Source organism: Pistacia vera, unplaced genomic scaffold (genome assembly GCF_008641045.1).
Source record: "Pistacia vera cultivar Batoury unplaced genomic scaffold, PisVer_v2 Contig1081, whole genome shotgun sequence".
NCBI classification, from domain to species: Eukaryota; Viridiplantae; Streptophyta; class Magnoliopsida; order Sapindales; family Anacardiaceae; genus Pistacia; species Pistacia vera.
In genome coordinates this window covers 104653-117925 of record NW_022195117.1, presented here as the reverse complement: position 1 = coordinate 117925, position 13273 = coordinate 104653, and positions in this window count along the sequence as shown.

Genomic DNA, 13273 nt, shown 5'->3' with positions numbered 1-13273 from the left:
ACAGATGCCGAGCTACGCGAAATTTCTTAAGGAAATTTTATCAAACAAAAGGAAGTTAGAGGATGAGGAAACAGTGATGCTGACGGAGGAGTGTAGCGCCATTCTCCAAAAGAAGCTATCTCCAAAACTCAAAGATTTAGGGAGTTTTACTATTCCTTGCATTATAGGAAATATTACTTTTGATCTTGTTTTATGTGATTTAGGTGCTAGAATTAATTTAATGCCCTTTTCTGTTTTCAGGAGATTAGGAATTGGTGAAGTGAAGCCAACGACCATGTCGTTGCAACTTGCAGATAGGTCCATAAAACATCCGAGGGGGATAGTGGAAGATGTGTTGGTGAAAGTGGATAAGAAAATCTTTCTAGCAGATTTTGTTGTTTTGGACATGGAAGAGGATAAGGAAATTCCTCTTATTTTGGGCTGACCATTTTTGGCCACGGGAAGAGCACTTATAGATGTGCAAGAAGGGAAGTTACTATTGAGAGTTCAAGATAAAACAGTAACTTTCAATGTCTTTGAGGCTATGAAGTTTCCATCCGAATCGGATTCATGTTTTAGTGTTGATGTGGTGGATAAACTAGTAGCAGAATCTATTGAAGAGAACACCCCACAATTACCTCTAGAAGCTTGTATTGCCAAATCAAAAACAGTAGAGGTAGATGAGTCGGTGAGTAATGAATGTGCTAGATTGTTGGAAGCACTTCAACCGATTGATGAGAACCAAGATCGAGAATTTGAGGAATTTGATTTTGAAAAAGAGAAGGAAAAGGAAAAAAATGAAGAACCTCCAAAACTTGAGTTGAAACCTTTACCTTCCCACCTAAAATATGTGTATCTTGGAGAATCAGAGACCTTCCCAGTAATTATTAGTTCAAGTTTGAGCAAATTGGAAGAAGAGCGATTGATTAGGGTGTTGAGGGAACAAAGACTAGCAATTGGATGAACTATTTCGGATATTAGAGGCATCTCGCCATCATTCTGTATGCATAAGATACTCATGGAGGATGATATCAAGTCTAGGGTGCAACCACAACGAAGATTGAATCCTTCGATGAAGGAAGTGGTGAGAAAGGAGGTGGTGAAACTCCTAGATGCGAGAATAATTTATTCTATTTTCGATAGTCCATGGGTCAGCCCGGTACAAATGGTTCCGAAGAAGGGAGGTATCATGGTGATAAAGAATGAAAGTAATGAATTGATACCAACTAGGACGGTCACAGGCTGGAGAGTGTGCATTGATTACCAGAAATTGAATGAGGCGACAGGAAGGATCATTTTCCACTTCCTTTCATTGATCAGATGTTGGAGAGGTTGACAGGGCATGCCTATTACTATTTCCTGGATGGGTATTCAGGATATAATCAGATTGCCATCGCTCTTGAGGATCAAGAGAAGACAACCTTCACTTGTCCATATGGCACCTTTGCTTACCGAAGGATGCCCTTTGGGTTATGCAATGTATTAGCCACATTCCAGATATGCATGATGTCGATCTTTGGAGATATGGTGGAATGGTTTATAGAAGTCTTTATGGATGACTTCTCAGTTTTTGGTTCATCTTTTGACAATTGCTTAGCTAATCTTTCTCTTGTTTTGCAGTGATGTAAGGAGACGAACCTGGTGCTCAATTGGGAGAAGTGCCACTTCATGATCCAAGAGGGAATAGTGCTTGGTCATAGAATTTCAAAAGACGGAATAGAAGTAGACCGAGCAAAGACAGAAGTGATTGAGAAGCTGCCACCAGCATCAAATGTTAAAGCAGTTTGAAGTTTCTTGGCGCATGCGGGGTTTTACAAACGATTCATCAAGGACTTTTCTAAGATTTCTAAACCCCTTTGCAATTTGTTGATTAAAGAAGTTGCTTTTGATTTTAATGATGAATACATGCATGCCTTTCTAACTCTAAAAAAATTATTAGTATCTACACCTATTATTGCAGTTCCCGATTGGGGACTACCATTTAAATTGATGTGCGATGCTAGTGATTTTGCTCTAGGAGTAGTGTTAGGACAAAGGAAAAACAAAGTGTTGCATGTAATTCAGTATGCTAGCAAAACACTCACTGATGCACAATTGAATTACACCACCACTGAAAAAGAATTGTCGACTGTGGTTTTTGCTTTTGACAAATTTCGTTCATATTTGTTAGGTGCAAGGGTGATCGTCTATACGGACCATTTAGCACTCAAGCACTTATTGGCAAAGCAAGAAGCAAAACCTCGGTTGATAAGATGGATCATATTGCTTTAGGAGTTTGAGTCAGAAATTAGAGATAAGAAGGGGTCGGAAAATGTGGTGGCAGATCACTTGTCAAGGATTGAGAGACCAATCCAGGGAAATGAAGAGGAAATTCCAATTAGAGAAACATTTTCGGATGAGAAATTGATGAAAGTGGATGAAGCACCATGGTATGCAGATTTTGCGAATTATTTGTCATCAAGGGTGCTCCCAATTGGAATGACTTTCCAACAAAAGAAGAAATTCTTCTCAGATTTGAAGTATTACTTTTGGGAAGAGCCATTTTTGTACAGACATTGTACTGATCTAATGATACGTAGATGTAACCCGGAGGAGGAAATGGAAAGCATTCTACGACATTGTCACGAGAGGGAAGTGGGTGGCCATTTTGGAGGAGCTAGGACAGCAGCCAAGGTTCTTCAATCTAGGTTTTATTGGCCAACCCTTTTTAAGGATTCTTTCCGGATGGTTTAGGAGTGCGACCAATGTCAACGGCGAGGTAATATTTCAAAAAAGGATGAGATGCCGTTTAACAACATCCTTGTGGTTGAGCTATTTGATGTGTGGGGGATTAACTTCATGGGTCTCTTCCCAAACTCTTTTGGGAACACATATATTTTGGTGGTAGTGGACTACGTATTGAAGTGGGTGGAAGCAGTTGCATTGCCGTCTAATGATGCCAGGGTAGTGATTAATTTTGTGAGAAAGAATATTTTCTCAAGATTTGGAGTACCAAGGGCAATCATTAGCGATGGAGGATCGCATTTTTGTAATAGGCAATTGGACGCTCTGTTGGGAAAGTATGGGGTAAAACATAGAGTTGCAACACCTTACCATCCACAGACCAGCAGGCAAGGAGAACTGTCGAACAAAGAACTGAAGGGGGTTTTAGAAAAGACAGTAAATGCATCTAGGAAAGATTGGTCACGGAAATTGGATGATGCATTATGGGCCTACCGAACTGCATTTAAGACTCCAATTGGAATGTCTCCATTCAGGATGGTCTATGGGAAAGCATGTCACTTACCGGTAGAACTCGAGCATAAGGCATACTGGGCAGTCAAGCAGCTAAACATGGACTTAAGAGCTGTTGGGGAGGAAAGGATGCTGACTTTAAATGAACTCGATGAGTTCCATCTCGAAGCTTATGAGAATGCTAGAATGTACAAAGAAAAGACCAAGAAGTGGCATGACAAGCATATCCAAAAGAAGAACTTTGAAGTGGGTTAGAAAGTGTTGTTGTTCAATTCTAGACTTAGGCTTTTCCCCGGAAAACTTAAGTCTAGATGGTCCAGACCATTCACAGTTACAAGAATTCACTCATCCGGAGCAGTGGAAGTTTTACATGAAGAAAATGGCACTTTTACAGTCAATGAACAGAGATTGAAGCCATACATTAATAGGGTGATGAGTTGCAAGTCAATCCCGATCCAGCTTGACATTTCGACTTGAAGAATTGAGAGAGTTGAGCTTTCGACTATAAACAAGCGCTCCTTGGGAGGCAACCCAAATGTTTTCATTTATTTATCTTTGTGATTGTTTTGTAGTTGCTTAGTTTTTGTTTGATTTGTTTATGAAGTTTAATTGGTGTATTTTTGGATGTTTCAGGTGAAGTTTCGAACTAGGGCAAAAAAGAGATAAAAAAAAAAATATCCCAGACTTCGCTGGGGCGAAGGAGTTTCTTCGCCACGGCGAAGAACATTTACCACAAAATGGAAGAAGAAAAGTCCCAGACTTCGCCGCAGCAAAGATTGTTCTTCGTCAAGGAGAAGTATCTCCTGTATTTTCCCGTCGCGGCGAAGCAAGTGGGGTGAATTTTTGCCAAGGAAACTTCGCCGCAACGAAGATTGTTCTTCGCCGAGGCGAGGTACTCCCTGTATTTTTTCGCCGCGGCGAAGAATTTCTCTTCGCCACGGCATCGATTGGGTTTCAAAAACCCCAGAATTCGATTGATAAACTTCGCAGTCTGCTTTCTATAAATTCTCACTTTCTTTTTCATTTTTCACGCAACTTTTCAAACACATTTGAGAGCAAAAATTTTTCAACTTCAATCTAGAGCCTTCCCAGTAATTTCTCAGCAAAGTTTCTCACTCCTTAACCCGCCTAACCACCAAAACAACTCGTCTCAACTAAGATCTTTGTGAGAAATTGACGAAATTTTTTAGTTCAAGAAATTTGGGGTTTTGCAATCTAGGCTGGTTTTGGCAAAATTGGTGGCGAATACTCCATTGTTTTGGTAAGATTTCAAGTTCCCTAAGCTTTTAATTGAAATTTTTCGTGTTTTGATTTGTGGATCTGAAAATTTTGATTGTTGGTTGAGTTGTGAAATGTTTGGGGCTTGTGAGCGTTGATTTTGTTGAGGAAGGGTTGATTGTGCATTGTGTGATATTGAGGAGTGTGGGTTTTGATTTTTGGAGTATTTGGTTGATTGCGGAAAAATCGTAGTTTGGGGGTTGAGGTGAAATTTTTTGGAAGTATTGTCAATTTTTGCAGGATTGAATTGGTTGTTGTACGACACTTAGGTTTGAATTTTTCAGTTGTATTGTTGAGTTGAAGTGTAGTTTTGGAGAAATGCCGCTCAAAGTCAAGGTACCGTCCAAAGGTAAAGGAAAATGGAAGAAAGTAGACAACCATTTTGTAAGTGACAACGCTCAGCAACGGTATGAAAGAGCAACCCAAAGAAAGGATAAAGGATTCATTACCAAGCGTGGATTAACCATTGTCCACGCTAAAGGATGGAATCAATGGAGACTTTGGGGGTTGTTTATGAGTCAACCCGAGAAAGCGGCCGTAGAGTCGATTGTTAGAGAGTTTTATGCCAACGTCCCTGAATGTAATGAGGGGTTTGTCTTTGTGAGGGGGATTGATGTACCCTTTGATGTAGAGGAGATAAATAAGTACTTTGAATTACCTCAAATCTCTCGTGATGAGCATACGGAGTGGAAATTGAGACAATTTGATGATAATGTGATACTTCCGGTCTTCACAAAACCAGGTACCACTTGGGAGGTTTCGAAGAAAGGAAAGAAGACTATCAAGGGAACAAATCTGACTCCAATGGCTCGGTTGTGGCAATATTTTGTGAGTGTAAGGATGATATCGAAGACGCATTATAGCACAGTGACTTATGAAAAGGTATTGCTTCTCTATTCCATTGCCACAGGGAAGAAAATTGATGTGGGGAACATTATTTTGAATAGTATCAAGAATGCAGCTCAACCAGGGCAAGGCAGTTTTCCATTCCCACAGCTTATTACAGCATTGTGCCTTAGCAAAAGTTGAGAAAATTGATGATGAACCATTGGTTCATGTTGCCCCAGTCCTCGACACCGCTTATTATGATAAGCATCTTGCGCAGCAACCCGATGAGCAGCCCAGAGCTGGGAAAAAATGACAGCAAACCACCCAAGGTGCTGCCACATCATCCAGTTCCATAGCCACCATGAAGGAAATGATCCAGCAGATGATGGGGCAGATGAGACGTATGGCAAAACGTCAGGATTGGCTGGCAAAGCAGGCTAGGAAGACACATGAGTTACAAATTAGCTGCTGCAACAACGTCGGAATTGATACTTCAAAATAGCAGTAGGCTGACTGGGATTCAGATGAGTGGACGGGCTCAGAAGTAGAAGAGGATGACACTGAGGAAGACGAGGAGGCCAAAGAATGAGCACCTGAGCACCTGTTTTAGTTTTCATTATTTTATTTGTTTTAGTTGTTTATGTTTTCTTTTATTTTGAACATTGAACTCAGTTGATATTTTTGTTTGGGATTGTGTTAGTTGTTTTAGTTGTTTCATTCTTGTTTCAATTTCTAGTTGATGTAAAGACGAGATTAGGGTTGTAATACTTTCATACTAGTCAGTGGATTTTTCTAACATAGTGGACACCACAGTTTTCAATTGTTTTTACAGAATTTGAGTGATGAAAAAGCTGAGGACCGGGTGTCCACACTGTTGAGCGGAACTTCAGCTTCACGAATTAATTAGGGAACTATCTCGCATCTTTTTCTATTTTGTTTTCTATTCCTAATTTGTGCATAATGTGACATTGGGGACAATGTCATCTTTAGTTTAGGGGTAGGAAAAAACTTGAAAATTTTTTTTATTTTTGTTTCAGTTACGTTTGTGTTTTTGTTGTGGTTGTCAATTATGAATTGCATAAGCCATGATGAGACTAGGATTGTTGGGATTTTATTGTTAAAAAATGTTAAGCATTGCTTCAAGTTTATGTTATTGGCTGAATTTTGATTGAAGTTTGTTGAGTGGTTCAACCACCATTTTCATTTATTTCGGCATGTTTAGATTCATTTTATGTGGTTAGCTAAAGTTTGATAATGTTGGTGGATTCTAGAACCTAGTAGAGAAGTGCTTGAGGCGAAATCTTAGGAATAGACATTGTTGAGGAAATGATTTAGGCATTTTTCGGAACGTTTGAGCCTTTCCAGCCAACCCATGAATGAAATTGTCTCTAGTCACCATTTGAGCCTTGTGAGTTGATCATTGCTTTATTTTCTTTGCAAATCGAAAATTTCCCAATCCAACCACCCTAAACACATAATCGTACCCCTAGGAGAATTTAGGGCCTAATGCAAACACAAAGAAAGCAAAGAGTTGTACGAATCACTAAAAGAACAGTTTGGGGATTGTGAGAAGGGCAATAGAATAAAAGAGGTAGTGAACCTCAAGTTGAATGATTGTTATTATTTTCAAAAAAAAAAAAAAAATTTAAATTCTTCTTGGTTCAATTCAAAATCAGAAATAAGAAATATTAAGTTTGAGGGTTGTAAAATGGTTGACACTTTGTTTGGTGGTTGAGAAGAAGTGGAGATTGATGTGACTTGTAGTGTTTGCATGAGGAAAACCGAGTTCTCTTACTTTGTTTATCCTATCCTTTTTCTTGGAACCCACTACCCGAGCCTAACGTTACAAACTTGTAAAGACATGTTGATTCTTAGCGATGTCTAGTCTACAATAGTGGATAGTAGTTCGATATTTAGGCTTATGGAGTCTGCCACCATTTGATAAACTTTTCATTTCTGCATAAAATAATCCAAGAAGTTGGAATGTGGATTGAAGTGGGGATCACCTACTCGGTAGACCGATTGAGAAAAACAGTCGATGTAGCTTATAACTTCTTAGAGTGTTGAACATTTTCTGATAATAATTTTTCAACAACCTTTGAGACTTGTGTAATTTCGAGGCAATTCATATGTTGAGTTTGAGTCTAAGTTGTGTTTGTTCATTTTTCAGTTTTGTTGTGTTGTGTTTTGTGTTTTTGGTTGTTTATTGTTTTTCTTTCGTTGAGTCCTTATGCTCGGGGACGAGCATGTCTTTAGTTTGGGGGTATTTGATAATTCATGGATTATACTGTTTTTATTAGACATTTTAGTCGGATTTCAGATACTTTTTAGTTCATTTTGACTTGAATTGCTACTGAATTCTTTATATTTTGTGTTTCAGGGTAAAATGGACATTTTATGCAAATAATGAGTGAATTGGAGTTTTTGGACTTAAAAATGAGTGGATCTCAGAAGTTGGAAAAGTTCTGAAGTAGAGTGGAGCACTATGAAGCTTGTTTCCATGAGGAGAGTGTTGAAGATCGAAGATTCAAGCAAAGAAAACAAGCGGAGGGCAATTCTATAAATTCAGAATTCCACATGAAGGTTCGCCGCAGCGAAGAGAGTTGCGCACGAGAACTTTATTTCACTTCTTCGCCGCGGCGAAGTCTGCGAATTCCAAAACCCACAATTTTATTTTTTATTCATTTTCCTAGGGTTTTAAGCGAGGTATAAAAGAGAAACTTAGTTATTTTTGTGGGTTTGTTCGTTTTTAGAGAGAGAGCAGCTATTTTCATATTCTTAGGTTTATTTTGGGTGAACTTTGATTGAAAAAGGGTGAAGATTTAAGATTAAAACTAGTGGATTCGTCATTTGGGGAGATCTCTTGTCCTTTCTCTTATTTTCATTATGTTGAACATTGGGTTTTTCGTTTCTTTTGTTTGTGTTGTTGATTTAGCTATGAACTAACCCATTTTGGGTTAGGGTTTTGATGTAGTTCGGATTCTAATGGGTTAAAGAATTGATGATTATTATTTTCATATGATTTTGCTTTGATTGTGTGATTATTCTGTATTTATTGTTTTTATGTGATGAACATGATGAGATTGAGAAATAATTCATATTAAGCTTCTTGGGTAATCACCATTGTAGTATTAAATGCTAGAGATAGATTTAAGAATCAATGAAATCAATTTACGATTCTTTGTGCTTAATGAGCTTTGAACTATTATTCTTCATTTTGTTGGGTGCAGAAGTTTAATAAGGAAGAGTAAGGAAATATAGCCTGAGAATGTATATTTTATACTTTAGAGAATTCGATTTACAATCAATGCATGTGAATATGGAATTAGTATAATCCTTAGGTTTAGCCCATAGAGTCCGAATGAAGTCAAAACCCTACCTGTTTGTTTGAATTGATTTTATCCTTGTTTTAAATCCTGCATTCATAATTTAGTTTTGAGTATTTAGAAATTTTGATTTAGTTTAGTTTAAAATTCTCCCATCAATCCAAACAACTTGATTGCTCCAACTTGAAAACAGTAGAAAAACTCAGGCTCCGTTTGGTTCATTATTTTGATAGATTTTAGAATAATCTTTTGAAAAAAGTTAAATTGGGCGGGGATTACGATGTAGGATTTGAAAATTAACAAAAATATCCCCTATGTTTGTTTATTTACTAAACACCCCTATAATAAAATATTAAAAGTTAAAAAAAACACCCCCAATCCATCCATTAAATACGGACAGCCGGCCACCACTGCCGGAGGGTGGCTGGAGTATTTTTGCAATTTCTAAAAAAGATATTTGGGAGTGTTTAGTTAAATTAACAAATTTAGGAAGTTTAAAAGAAATTGAAAAATATAGAATAATATTTTGGGAATAATGACATTGTACTGTTTAACTTTTTTGGGAATACTAATAATAGTATTCCCAAAAGCAAACCAAACAAAGCCTTAGTACTTAGCCACCAATCCTCGTGAGAATGATACTCACTCATCACTTTATTATTTGTGCTACTAGTACACTTGCTACATTTGCATGTCTATGAAAACACGCATCATTCACTTCCTTTTGCCACCTCTTGGTCTTTCCTTTGGAATTTTGGGCATTCTTTTAAGTATCTTTTCGGAACATCAAATTTGTATATGCGTACTTGAGATGAGATGGTGACTAGTTGAATCCAATGTTTGGAGTCTCTTCCAACAACAATTTTGACTTGTGCGCATTTACACCAAATTCCTTAAATTGTTCCTTGTGAAGTGAGTTGCTTGGTTGAAATTTCCCTATGCATCTTGCACACCCTTTCGCTTTGAGATTTTCCTCTTCATTACTCTTGTCTTCATGTTCTTCCAACTTTTCTTCATTGTAAGGTTGCTCCAACACTATACCTCTCCTCAATGTTATGACATTTAATTGTTCTTTAGGATTTGTGACCGTTGTGCTTGGCAAAGAACCTTGAGATCTCTCTATCAATTGTTCAACCAATTGCCCCACTTGAACCTCCAAATTCCGAATGGACACTTCTTGATTTCTAAAGTTTGAGCGTGTCTCATTCATAAAACTTGCAGTTTCTTGCATGAACTTCCCAAACATATCCTCCAATTTTGACACTCTCTGCTCTACCGATTGAAGATTCACCCCAATTTTACTTCCTCGCAAGTGGACGAATCACTATCGCAGTATAATACGCAAAAGCAAGGGTCAATCCCACAGAGATTTGTAAGTTATCAAGTAATACTAATAACTATGCCTTAATTAAAACAAATAAATTCAAGCAAATTAAAGAACTAGTGATTAAAACTAATTGTAAAAAGAAACTAAAAATTAACTATTACTGACTGAGCCAAAATGACACCAATAAAAACTAATTTAAGAACCATTGAACTACAACCTAGGTATCCAATTTCACTATAACAATCCAGTTTTATGCAAACTATCAAACTATTATTATCACAATACAATTTCTAGGGTTTGGACTCACATAATTAAAGTAGTACCATAAGGCGTTCGGGATTAACCTAGTATCTCTAACACGAGACTAGCTAGGGTGTATAGCTAGCCTAATGATTAAAAACCCATTAAACATAAGAGCACTTGAAATCATGAATAAAGGCGCATCTATCAAGGCGTATGCACAAATACTAATCATTCAAGAAATCATGAACCAATTAGCATTCTGTCAGGGCGTATGCACAAAATACTAATCATTCATTCACACGAGCTATTTAAGTTTAGCTAGGGTGTGTAGTCTAATCTTGTCTCACACAATCAATTAATTAACATTAAAGGTGTTCAAGCAATAACATCAATTAAAGATTGAATAAAGAATAATGAATAAAACTAGAATTGCAATGGATTGATAGACAAATAGAATTAATAAAGACATAAAACCTTCTTTTTAGGCTACATTGGATCCCTAGAAAAGTATTTAGCTACACATGAGCATAAGGAAGTCAAACCTCAAAATCTTGAAAAATGTGAACTACAAGAAGAAGAAGAAGAAGAAACCCTAGGTAAGATCTCCTCTCCTTGCCTCTTCCTAATTATATTTGATATAATAAACCCTAGCTTCCTAAAATATTGCTAAGGACATATATTTATAATATTAAAGTCATGAGGGTATTGTGGTAAAAAGTTATACTTCAATTAAAAACGCATAATAACAAATCTGCACATCTCCAGGCACTAACGTAACTTTTGTCTCCATTTTTAACCATCTTCCAAGTCGAACTGGGCCATGATTAAAACATAAAAGTTGTCGCTCTGTCTCTTAGCTTTAAAATGCCACCAGAACTGGGTCAATCGAGTTGTGCAGCTCAAGTATGATCATTTTCGTGAAGCATGTTCTAGCAGAAAAATTTCCGAACATAAATTTCCCATATTACGCTACAGCATGATTTTGTGGTGCCGCAGCATGAAGTTCCTGTCCATTTTGCAATTTTATTCTATGGCATGGGAATAGTTCCGCTAAGGCATGGGAATAGTTCTGCTACGGCGAACAATCTTAAAAAATCCATTACTTCTTTGTTTGAGCTTCAATTCTCGAACCGTTTATTCTTACACGCTTATGATTCTTTCATCTTCAATGTCCATGCTTGAAATCCTCATTTTAAGCACCTAAACACCTGAAAATTCACAAAACATACCCGTGATTCTAGAAAATAAAAGAGATATAGAAATTAAGTAAAATTAACCAATTAAACCTAATTCCATCACAAAATATCCTTAAAATCACTAAGTATGAGTGCACTTCCAAGCACTCATCACTTGCACAAAAAAGGTGATCTCGTTCCTCATCTTAGCCAATTTTGCTAGTGGAAAGTATTTAGCAAGAAACTTCTAAGCTAATCTGTCCCATGTGATGATTATTCCAGTTGGGTGTGACACGAGCCAACCTTTCGCCTTATCTTATAATGAAAACAGAAACAATCTTAGCCTAATTGCATTGTTAGTCACTCCATTGTGCTTGAACGTGTCACATATCTCTAGAAAACTAGCGATATGCAAAATTGAATCCTCATATGAATTTCCACCAAATTGGACTAACTGTTGGATCATCTGAATTATTGCCGACTTAATCTCAAAGTTCACTACAATAGGTGGCCTCGCAATACCATAATGGCATTCTTGCACCATTGGTACGGCATAATCCCTTAACGTTCTATGTACTTCTGCCATGATCTTCACATGCACTACAAGAAAAAGTCTAAACTTAAGTATTCAAGAAATTTAAGCTTGACTACAAACTAAAAATAAAACTACAAACAAAAAAACTCAAGCTTAAGACTTTACAATATTTACAATTAACTATAAAAATGAAATAAAGCTTCAATTTAGCACCACAATAGATACTATCAATATTAATAATCAACTATCCCTGGCAACGACGCCAAAATCTTGATGTATGATTATTTCATATGCATATTTAGCAAGTGCACTAGTCGCAAAAAGTAATAAAGTGATAAGTACTAGAGTATCATTCCCATAAGGATAGTGTTACTAAGTACCGATTTCTCTAGTTCAAGTCCTAACTGAAGCAACAATAAATTGGATTGATGGAAAAATAACAAACTAAAAACAAATTAAAAAAAATATAAATAAATGATACTGAAATTAAAGCAAAACCCAACAACTTAACTTATTAAACAATGTTAAAAAATGCTAGGGTGTTGATTTCACCTAGATACGTTAACCCAAATCATATAATCTATTACCCATGTTCTAATTCCTTGATTGAAAATCGAATTCTCTAAGTTGTTTGGTACTCCTTCTGAAGTTATACCACCCCACCTATTCCTATTAACCTTCCGAACCCAAAAATTGAAGTTTAATAGTTCAAGGTCTCTTAAGCTTTATAGAATTCTATCTAGATTTCATAGATCGCATTTATCTATCTCTAGTTTTCGCTCAATCTATGGTATTTATCCCAAGAGACACATATCACAAATCACTTCTTAGTCTCATTGTGAACAACATACATTTGAATGGTGATTAAGCATAAAAAAGTCATTAAACAAAGAGAGAAACACTCAGTCATGAAATTAAAACTCAAAGTAAATCAATTCATATAAATTTGAATCATTGCATCAAAGTTACATCAAACCCTAGCTAAACAACTCAGTTCATACTCAAAAACAAAATAAAATAATAAAAACAAACTGAATCAAGGTTCATCATTGAAAAACAAGCAAAAGATAGAGAAATCTTCTCTAATTTGAAACTCAAATCTTCAATAATCTTCTCCTTCCAAGAGTTGCCTCCCAAATAACAAACCAAGACCCTTTTCCTTTCCTTTTCGTGCCAATTTATACCCATATTACTTAAGGATGAAGCCCTAGTAAGCCAAAACATGTCATCTTATCTTTTTCGCATCCGACCATTTTTGCCGCAGCGATGCTTTTCTTTTCCGCGGTGAAGATATTTTAGGCCAAATTTGAGCATGATAACATCTGAATCTAACAAAGTGTTAAACATA